The sequence below is a fragment of the Mustela erminea genome, chromosome 7, assembly GCF_009829155.1.
Source record: "Mustela erminea isolate mMusErm1 chromosome 7, mMusErm1.Pri, whole genome shotgun sequence".
NCBI classification, from domain to species: domain Eukaryota; kingdom Metazoa; phylum Chordata; class Mammalia; order Carnivora; family Mustelidae; genus Mustela; species Mustela erminea.
This window is the reverse complement of record NC_045620.1, coordinates 52,863,450-52,873,143: the sequence shown is the minus strand read 5'-3', so window position 1 is coordinate 52,873,143 and position 9,694 is coordinate 52,863,450.

Below are 9,694 nucleotides of genomic sequence, written 5' to 3'. Positions count from 1 at the left end.
GCTGGCATGATTTTCTGAAATAGAAATGTGTCCCTGAGCCAATTTCTATTTTAGAAACAACCAGTGACTCACTGGCAACCTTGTGCAAGGAAGAGGTGACTTTTATCCCTTGCACAGGTTGCCGGGACTCAGAACGAAGTTATAAGGAATGCTGTTTCTGACAAGGTTCTCCAGAGTGCAGAATGTAAGTGAGCAGCACCCCCCACGCCCACATTCTCAGAGACTTTCTGTTAGAGCATCCAGGATGGCTTGGGAGTGAAGGGTGCAGGGTACAGAGCCAGACCAGGCGCCCAAACCCCAGCTCCAACAAGGTGTGTGGTACGGACTTGACCAAGTTCCTTAGTGTCTGTTCTCCTCCCTCTCCTCCTCCACAAATACGAATAGAACTCGGGGTATGGTGGGGAACAAATATGTTAATATACAGGAAGTGCACATACCAGCAAGTGGAGAGTGCTTAGAAAGGATCATCGTTGTTGTGATTGTTGTTATTTTCTAAACAGGTGTAGTAGGGGAGTTATTGTTGCCAATATTATATCCTCTGTTTCCCACGTGCCTTTGAAGTTCCTCCTCTAGAAGTGGAATGCCCTTCCTCACTCTTTGACTTTAGGCTTGACCACATGACTTTCTTCAGCCAACAGTGTCTGGATAGAGTGACAGCATGCCAGTCTCCCTAAGCCTTAAGAGGTATTACATACTCCCACTTGTAGCTCTAAAGCTTCAGCCATCAGTCATGAGAGTGGCAAGTCCCAACCACCCCTCTCTGATATGGGGAGGATGAGATACATGTGGAGCAGACCCGGCCCCAACTCACTTCTCAGAGCCAAAGCCAACTTGTTGCCCAGACAGTCTGAACACGCATGAATGAGAATAAGTGAGGATATTAAACCAGGGAGTTTGGGGGTGGCTCTTCATGCAGCATAATTGTGGCGATCACTGGCAGTTAGAACAGGAACGTTAATTAATTGTTAACTCAAAGTGAGTTAACTCTTATGGAAAGGTTACATGAAGTATGGCATGATATGATCTGACTGATATGAGGAATTTGAGAAACAAGACAAAGGATCATAGGGGAAGGGAGGAGAAAATGAAACAAGATGAAACCAGAGAGGGAGACAAACTAAAAGAGACTTAATCTCAAGAAACTGAGGGTTGCTGGAAGGGAGAGGTGTGGGGGGATGGGGCAGCTGGGTGATGGACACTGGGAGGGTATGTGTTGTGGTGAGTGCTGTGTATTGTGTAAGACTGAGGAATCACAGACATGTACCCCTGAAACAACTATTACATTTTATGTTAATTAAGAAAAAAAAAAAAAAAGAATGGCATGGAAGCTAAAGTGTGAAGGGTGGTTTAGAGGCAGACCTAGGAAGGAAATCTGCTCTCAGAATCTCACTGCAAAGCGTGGTGCATGAAGATCGGTTGTTCTGAACCTGCAGAGAGGCCAGTTTTTTTTCCCTCAGCATGTATCTATACTGACCACATTCTCTCTCTCTCTCTTTCTCTCACAGCCCCTCTCTTTTTAAAAATCAACAGAGAAAGGCTCTACTTCTGATTCACATCCAGGGAAAGCCCTGCCTTTCTCTGGTTGCCAAAGGTTCTTACTATGAAGGACAGGTGAGAATTCAGATTCTGGAAATGCTGTCTCTTCACCTGTGCCCAGAATATGTCACTATTTTTCTAATGCTGCAGAAGTAGCTGAGTGATGTAACCCGTTTGGTGTAATCCCGAGGCTCCATGGAATCAATGGCTTGACATTTTAGCATGCTTGATCCCTCCTGTCAGCTTCTTAAAGGGGAGAGAGAGAGCAAGAGAGAGAGAGAGCATGCATGCAGCGGGAGCAACAGACCCTGGAAATCCCAGGACAGTGGAGGCAGTGGTATCTCATCCTGCTGTTGACTGGCCTGGCTTCTTTGACTTCCTGCTTCTCAGATAATCCTGGGCAGACTCAGAGAAACATTTATATGAACTGAAAGAAGGCCTTTGAAATGTTGCCTCACCCAGTTGAGTTAGAGTGACTTTTCTAACTGCTTGTTTTTTCCATTCCTTTTTTATAGTGATTTATTTATTTTATTGGACAAAACTGGCACGTGAGGTCAGTGGATATTTTATAATGGAAAGGTGACCCTCGGATGTGTGATGTACTCAGCCTGCCATGAGCTGTGGTGACCAAACTCACAGTGCATCAATCAGCTCTTAGGGGCCGAGACCCCTCAGTCCGGAGGGGGCAAGACATCTGTCTGAAACCACGCCTTGCTGGGCCTGAGCTCGGCAGCCCCATCATTATATACTGTCTTTGCTTTTAAGATAATCATGCTGCATTTTGCCTGAGGGTAGTGGAAATGGTCGTTGGGGTGAGGAACATTCTAGTTAAAACGGTAGGGAGATCTGTCTCTGACTTCCACATCTCATGGGTGCCTCATCAGTGAAGCAAAGGTAATGATGCCTATTGTTTAAAAAAGAACATTTGCACTGATAACCATTTTCTTAAAATCAGACCACTGCCTCGGGATTAGAATCAACAAAAGGTCAGAACTGGGCAGATTAGGCTTATCCAATTACAACTTAAAGTGAAATGTTGCCAAGTATAAATTTAACATGAAGATTTCTATTACAGGGATAAATAACTATCTTATTATCCTATTAATTACCTTCTCTCCACAAGTAGAAAATAACTTTCACTGGCAGACCCAGGAATGGAGATTCTTAGAGCAGGATAGAAGGAATTAGGAGCAAAATTGCAAAATCACTTGAGTGAGGCCTTCCCCACTCAGAATAGCCTACCACCTGCTAACTGGTAGTGCCACGTGCTCTGTGGCACCTCATTGAGAGTGGTCTTCTTCCAAGACAGACAGGCTCATGTCATCCTTCTAGCCCCATCTAGACTCTTGAATATCTCCTTCCAAAGGCTCCCTGTCACCCTGGGAGCCAGTGGTTCCCTCTGCTTCAGAAGTTCAGCCAGACCTGGCCCCTTCCTGTGCACCATGACTATGCACTGTTTTCCCATGGCAGCCATAGCCTCCCGCATTGCTTTCCTTCTGTCTGGACTGCCCCTCTCCATGCTTCAGTCATTAGCTGCAGCTTAGCCCCTTCAGGCACTGGCTCAGCGATGACATCACTTCCTTAGAGGAACTACCCCGACCCTCTAGTCAAGCTCCCCTGTTACAAACATGTACACCACTTACCACATATGGAGTATTTGCTTATTTGATTAAGTTTCTCTCCCAATACATTCTTTAACTATCTGTAAGGATAGCAGGTTTTTGCTCACCATTGGCTGGGACCCAGCACTGGAATGGTGTTGATACATAGCATGTACTCAATGTCTGTTGAACAAACGGAAAGGGCATTTAGTTTAAAATGCACTTAGAACTTGTGACTGTTGTCCAGAAACATACATTCTAGATCAGATCTTTCCTCAGGGAAAGGACAGAGGATCTAGGTTATCTTGGAAAAGTCTCAAGCCGATAGTGCTTGGTTTGGTTCAGCAATTTGATGTGCTAGTTTGATTTTTGCCTCACTGGTTTTTGCCAGTATGCAATTTCTATTTAGGTTCATACTGGCTTAAAAAGAATCAACCTTTCTACTCATTTATCTATCCATCCATCTCCCTCTTACCTGTCTGCTCAGTAAACTGAATGTTTGAAGCCATTGGCTTATTTGGTCCACATGATATAAAAATCTGGGGTTCTGTGTTTTGTTAGTGAGCTACCAAGTGGTTCTTTCTAATCAATACAGCTCTGAAATCCTCTCCATTGGCATGGGACATGTATGTATCTCCAGCGACAGAGCTCTAGGGTCATCCGCTTTAAACGAGCAGTTATAAAGCCCAGGGAACACAGTGGCTGAGGAGACAAAAGGGGGTCATTCTGGGGCTGTGTGTTCCACAGAGCAATATTGTTTGAACAGGGAACCTTTTGGGACATGTTTTTACACTACTTTTCTTGTGATTTGTTCATTTCCTTTCATGACTTCCTCACGGTGAGTACGGGGAAGGGGCTTCTGAAGGGAGGCAGGGCGTGCTAGGATGATGTGGGAGCAAAGGGAGCACCGTTTGCACAACAACAAAGGCAGCCCTAGGCAGTGAGCACAGGCAGAGTAAACAGCACAGATGCTGCCAGCATACTGTTCAAAGCTTGGCCATTCAGGGGAACATCAGAGACAAGCCACCACAAGAAGGCTGTAATCACCTTTCCCCCAGTTTATGAAACAGGCCAAGATCAAACGAAGGAGGTTAGAATTCCCGATAACAGCCTCCTGTTTGAACAGCCCGCAGGAGAGAAGGTCAGCGGACAGTTCCAGAGATGAGGGCTATTTTCAGTGAGAGCAAAGAAGGAAAACCCTCCAGAGTCATAGATCCCAGAGCAAAAGACACAGTTGTTTGGTGAGCTCTGCTGCGCATGCCCAGAGAGTATATCACTGCTGAGCAGCTGCCCTGGACCGTGCCGGGGAGAAGCAGCCCAGTGATGACATTGACTGTCATCTCCCCGTGGGGAGTGGTAAATGGAGACACCACCGGCAGGCCAGTGAGGGAGACTGGCTGAGAGACAAACAGGTTTGCTTGACCAGGGGACTATGGCTCAGACCCACCCACAATAGGGAGTGGTTTTAGTTTTAACAGTTAAAGTATTATCAAAAACCTAGCCTGCTGGAAACAATTCACAAGTCTGGGCATTGAGAGGGTGAACTGTTTGTCTGGGGGGACATGGTGGCAGAAACGTTCAGTGAGAGACCCGAAGACCTGATTGTTGAGGTGGGAGAAACTAGAGAGAGCGTCACCCCTAGGCTGTCCCCCAGTCTCACAGGGCATTGGTAAAGCCAGGTGGGCCACGCTTCCTGGCTCTGAAAGCAGGAGCCGCTTCAAATCATTTCAAATTCCTTTTCTGGCAAAAGGGACTGGGAAATGGTAGAGAGGGATCTCCGGCAGAGGTACAGGGTCCTGGAGAAGACAGTCTGAGGAGCTGCGTGAGTTGTTTCTGGATGGGGGCAGTTTGCTCAGTGCTAATCAAGCAATAAGCTACGGTCCTGTCTTTGCGTGAGAAATGATGGCAAAGAAGGGCTCTGCCTAGCGAATGCTGAATCCTGGCACCAGAGCACCAGTCCTCCACCTGAGGACGTGGAGGAGAAGACAGATGGAAGGAGATGCATCAGGAGGATGTTAGGGAACGGAGGAAGAGAAAGCTGCTATGAGCACAGCTGGCCTCTCCAGCAGCCTCTCTTTCATCAGCAATGGCCCAGGCAACACAGGCGTGTGAGCAAAGGACCTGGGAGGCTTTACCTCGTTGTTGAGCAGCAGGACAGCACCCCAAGGTTCAGCAAAAAGGGGGCTGCAGAAGCAGCCACGTGGGTGTTTGGAAATCCAAATGAAGTCCCTTTAAGACAATTCCTCCTTCCTAATGAGAAGGGGCTCTGTAAGGACATGACTTTCACCTCTCCAGGGATTAAGAATTGCTCTGGATGTCGAAATGGACCCTGGGGCCAAGCAGGAGTTTGCCTGCGGATCGACCATGGCATGTGGCTCTTACACAAGCCTCTGACTGGCCTGCACAGAAACTTGCAGGTTTCGAAAGCTTTCTGGAAACAGTGGCACAGAGTTGTGGGTCCCAGCTTGCCCTCGTGTTGGGCACTGATTGGCACCGTGCTCAGGTCACGAGGCCAGTACTCCAGCAACCGCTCCTGCTGACATCACCACCTGCACCCTTCACCTCCACCCCTCTGCCCTTCAGCCTTGCTGCTGGGGATGGGGACGAGGACCGGCGTCCTGCTGCAGTGTCTTGAGCTGACCCAGAGAGTTTCGGGTTGCCCCTGGGGATCAGCAACACTACAGTCAGAAGTGAGCTTTCAGTTCTGCCTGTTTCCTATTTCCAAACTAAACACCAGAATACTCGGCAAATTCCATTCCTCCCCACCACTGCTTTACGGACCAACTTTTTGTTTGTCAGGAATGAATCAATGGTTTAAAACAGAGGTGTGTGTTGGGGCACCATCTTGTCTGTGAGCATTCTCTGGGGTAAAGCTGTGACTCCACTGGGGCTCAGACTTCCCGCGTCCACGCTGCTCACCTGTGCATGGCCTCACACTGGCCAGGTGTTCCTGCAGAGCGTGCGCTCACAAAGGTGCATTTTCCGGATCATTGGTTGTTCAAACCTTTGCAGTGTCAAAACTTTAAAAAGTCACATTTTCTCATGAGCACCTTGATGACATGTACAAATACTTCTGGTCTTTCCTAAGTAGAAAGTACATAATGTAAGTCATCTTTTCATGATGACTCAGGAATATCATTATAACATTATAATCACCAATTGCAGGGCTGTCCTAAGTTATCAGCAGTGCCCCAGGATGGACAGAGCTTCTAGCACTGTTGCCTTCTACAGTGAGCAATTCCAACCTTAGTGACCAAAGGACAACAACAACAACAAAATTAAATTTAAAAAAAACCTGAAAATCTAGGAAACAGGACAACTAGACAGCAATTTTAAAAAATTGCTCTTTTAATTACAATAGTAATACATGTTCATTGCAGAAAACTGTTATGTATGAAACAATAAAAGAAAAAGTCACTAAAAGGAGATTTAAAACAGCTTTTTGCTGCCAGGCATTGCTGCCACAATTTTGCTGACGTCTGTGGGTACTACTGTTAGAGCTCTCTGTTTCTACCTAGTGAGTCTCATTTCTTCTTCAAGATAAGGTACCTATGCTTTGTGATCACTGCTTTTACTTCTGGGTAAAACAGTTTCGTGGTTTCAAGAAGAGAAGATAAATGTTATCATGAATGTATAAAAAAATTCTCTATACCCTTACTCAGGAAAAAGATAAAATTGGGGCAATTGATAAACTCTATCTTACAAGCAGTGTCAGTTTAAGTATGTAGGAAGCAGGTCACATCAGCAAACAGTCCTTCATCTTTTTGCATTTTTGCATAGCTACTCTCAAAAACTTCAAAATTTTGCAGGAAGATTTTAGAGTAGAAGGTATCAGGGTATTTTGCTATAACAAAATACCATTGGCTGGGTGGCTTAAGCAACAAAAATTAATTTCTCACAATCTAAGATCAAGATGCTGGCTAATTCATTTCCTGGTGAGAGCCTTTCTCCTGGTGGCAGTTGGCCTTCTTCTCCTTATGTCCTCATGTGGCAGAGAGAGGAGGCAAGCTCTTCCATGTCTCTTCTTATCAGGGCACTACTTCTCTGAGGTCCCATCACACTGGGAACTAGGTTTCCACAAGTGAACTTTGCAGGGACCCAAGCATTCAGCTTGCAGCGTTCTTGGAATATGCTTTGGCATCATTATAAGAAAATTTGAAAGTCCCCTCGTTAGAGCTTTATGCTGAGATTCTGGTGGCCACATGGTTCATTCCCAGATTTCTGACTTCCCACGGTGGGACTGGGACAGTCCCAGGGGATACCTCCTTTTGAGGCATGACTGTTCATAGTGCCCCTTCCACCCTTCCAAAGGCCCTGACAATGACGTCCCAGCCTCAGACCCCATTCCTGCCTGGTGGGGCGGCTCCCAAGTGTGTCCATCCAGAGCTGATCAGAAGAGAGAGGCAGCTGAGTGCACACCAGGTCCTTCCCAGGCCTGGAAAAATAGTTCAGGAGGATTCAGCACAGGCAAGAAAGTGTATTTTTCTCAATGGTCAATTTTTGCACATCTGAGGTACCGACTGTTCCTTTGGTCCCTTCTTAACTTTCAAGCAAGGGGAAAGAAGACTGACCAGCAGTCGTGATCTCCTGGGGAGGACACACTGGATAAATCCTGTGAAGGAAAGCAGCCTATTTTCTTTACATCCTTAAAGCTCAGAGCCCTTTAGGCTGGGAGAAAGGTCTGAATGGCTCCGCATTCATATTTCATGATGGTTGCTAGTTCAGAGTTGCCAATTACTTAAAAAATCATTGAAAATTTAATGTCAAGAAAAACCAGAACCAACACCAGTCATGTCAAACCACATGTATTTCTGTTTTTACATTTATGTTTGTCTTCATGCATGCTTTGTGTATGCTTTTCTATAGTTAATATTTTCACTTAACACCTGTTTTGGCATAGTTTCTTAACTGTCCCCTGTGTGCTCCCCACGCTGCTGGACATGCTCCCCTTTGGGCATTGCAGGACACTCCTTGACCCCGCCCAGAGTCTGGGCATTCTGTTTCTTTGCAGGGGCTTCAAGGTAGAGCTGTTGAAGACATAAGGAAAGGTTGAATCTTGAAGACAAATATCATTTTCTTCCTTTGAAGGCAGCATGAAACTGAGGAAGCCCAAAGCACCTAAAACCAGGAGGTTGGGGCTCCAACCCTGCACCTACCTCCTACTTCCGTGACCTTGGGAGGGACTGAACCTTCCTGAGCCTCAGCTGCCAGGAATGGTGGGTAAACCTCACGGCATTATTGAGGGACATTAGTGGATGGAGCATTGATGTGCTGTGCAAATGTTGTTTGTTATTCTGTCAGGGAATCCGAAGCAGAACTTAGGCCAGGAATGAGGTCTTGGGCTAATGAGGGCCCCTGACCCTGGGAAAGGGGTAGCTTAGGTGAGGCAGGCCCTCCCAGCATGCATGGTAACCTCCCTTCCATTTGTCTTCTTTCTCCCCCCAGAGGCCACTTCCTTGCCTGTCTCCCAATTGCCCCGCTTCCTCTAGAGCTGCCACTCATGGAGCACTCCTCCAACGGAGCATCGACTTGTGTGCTCAAGGTTAAAACACATGTCCTGTAGATGTAAGGAGGAGCAAACTCTCTCAGCTCAAGGATTTCCTGGTGACATTAAAAAATGTGCTGCTGAATTTTGATTGATAACTGATACCTGATGCTCATGGCTAATTGAAAGTATGAAGACAACACGGAGCCATAGTTGACTGTATGGTGATTGAGCTCTGCTAAAGAGATGCTGGCCCTTCTAGCCCTTGTACCAAACAGAAGGGTGTTCCCACCACCCCCTGCCCTCCCAGTGGGGAATGGCGTGTCTCCACGCTCAATGCTCCACGCTCCATGCTCTGTCCTCCTGCACGGCAACTCCCTTGTGACTGGCACATCATAGCGAAAGGGTGGGGGCCAGTGAGTCAACACTTGCACACTTCTGAGCCCCTTCGCCATTGTGCTCTTCCATATCCCAAGCATCTTGATCCCAATATCCATGGTAGAAAGCTCTCTTAATTTTTTATTCCACAGCCTTTGAAGAGTATCAGGCATTGGCAGTCGATGATGCTTTCAAATGAGTAAAGTTAAGGAAAAAAAAATGCAATTCTGATCTCTCTTCCGTATGCAAATACACAGAATCTTTGACCTTGAGCCTAGAGCATTGGGAACGATGTTAGAGATCATCCACTCAACCTTCACTTCTATCAGCCAAAGGGTCTCAGGGTCCTTGACATTTATGTGCAGCTCCTGGGTGTGGAGGGTAAACAGGGTAAAGATGTGAAATCATTTGGTTGTTACTGCTTTAGCTATAATTGTTTTATTTATTCCAGAAGGAAGATTTAAGGCAATATTATAGCTATTACTATTAATAGGACATCTGGGCCCCCATTTTTATGGAGCTATAACCGACATTTAACATTGTATTAGTTTTAGGTGTACAAAGGACACTTCAGCCCTTAGTATTAAGACCTAATCCCATGAAGTCCCTGCCTGCTACCACTTCCACGTGGGTGCAGGTGCTGGGGGCCTGGACATCTACTGTTGCCAGTTCTCTTCATGCCTGCAGGTTGCTT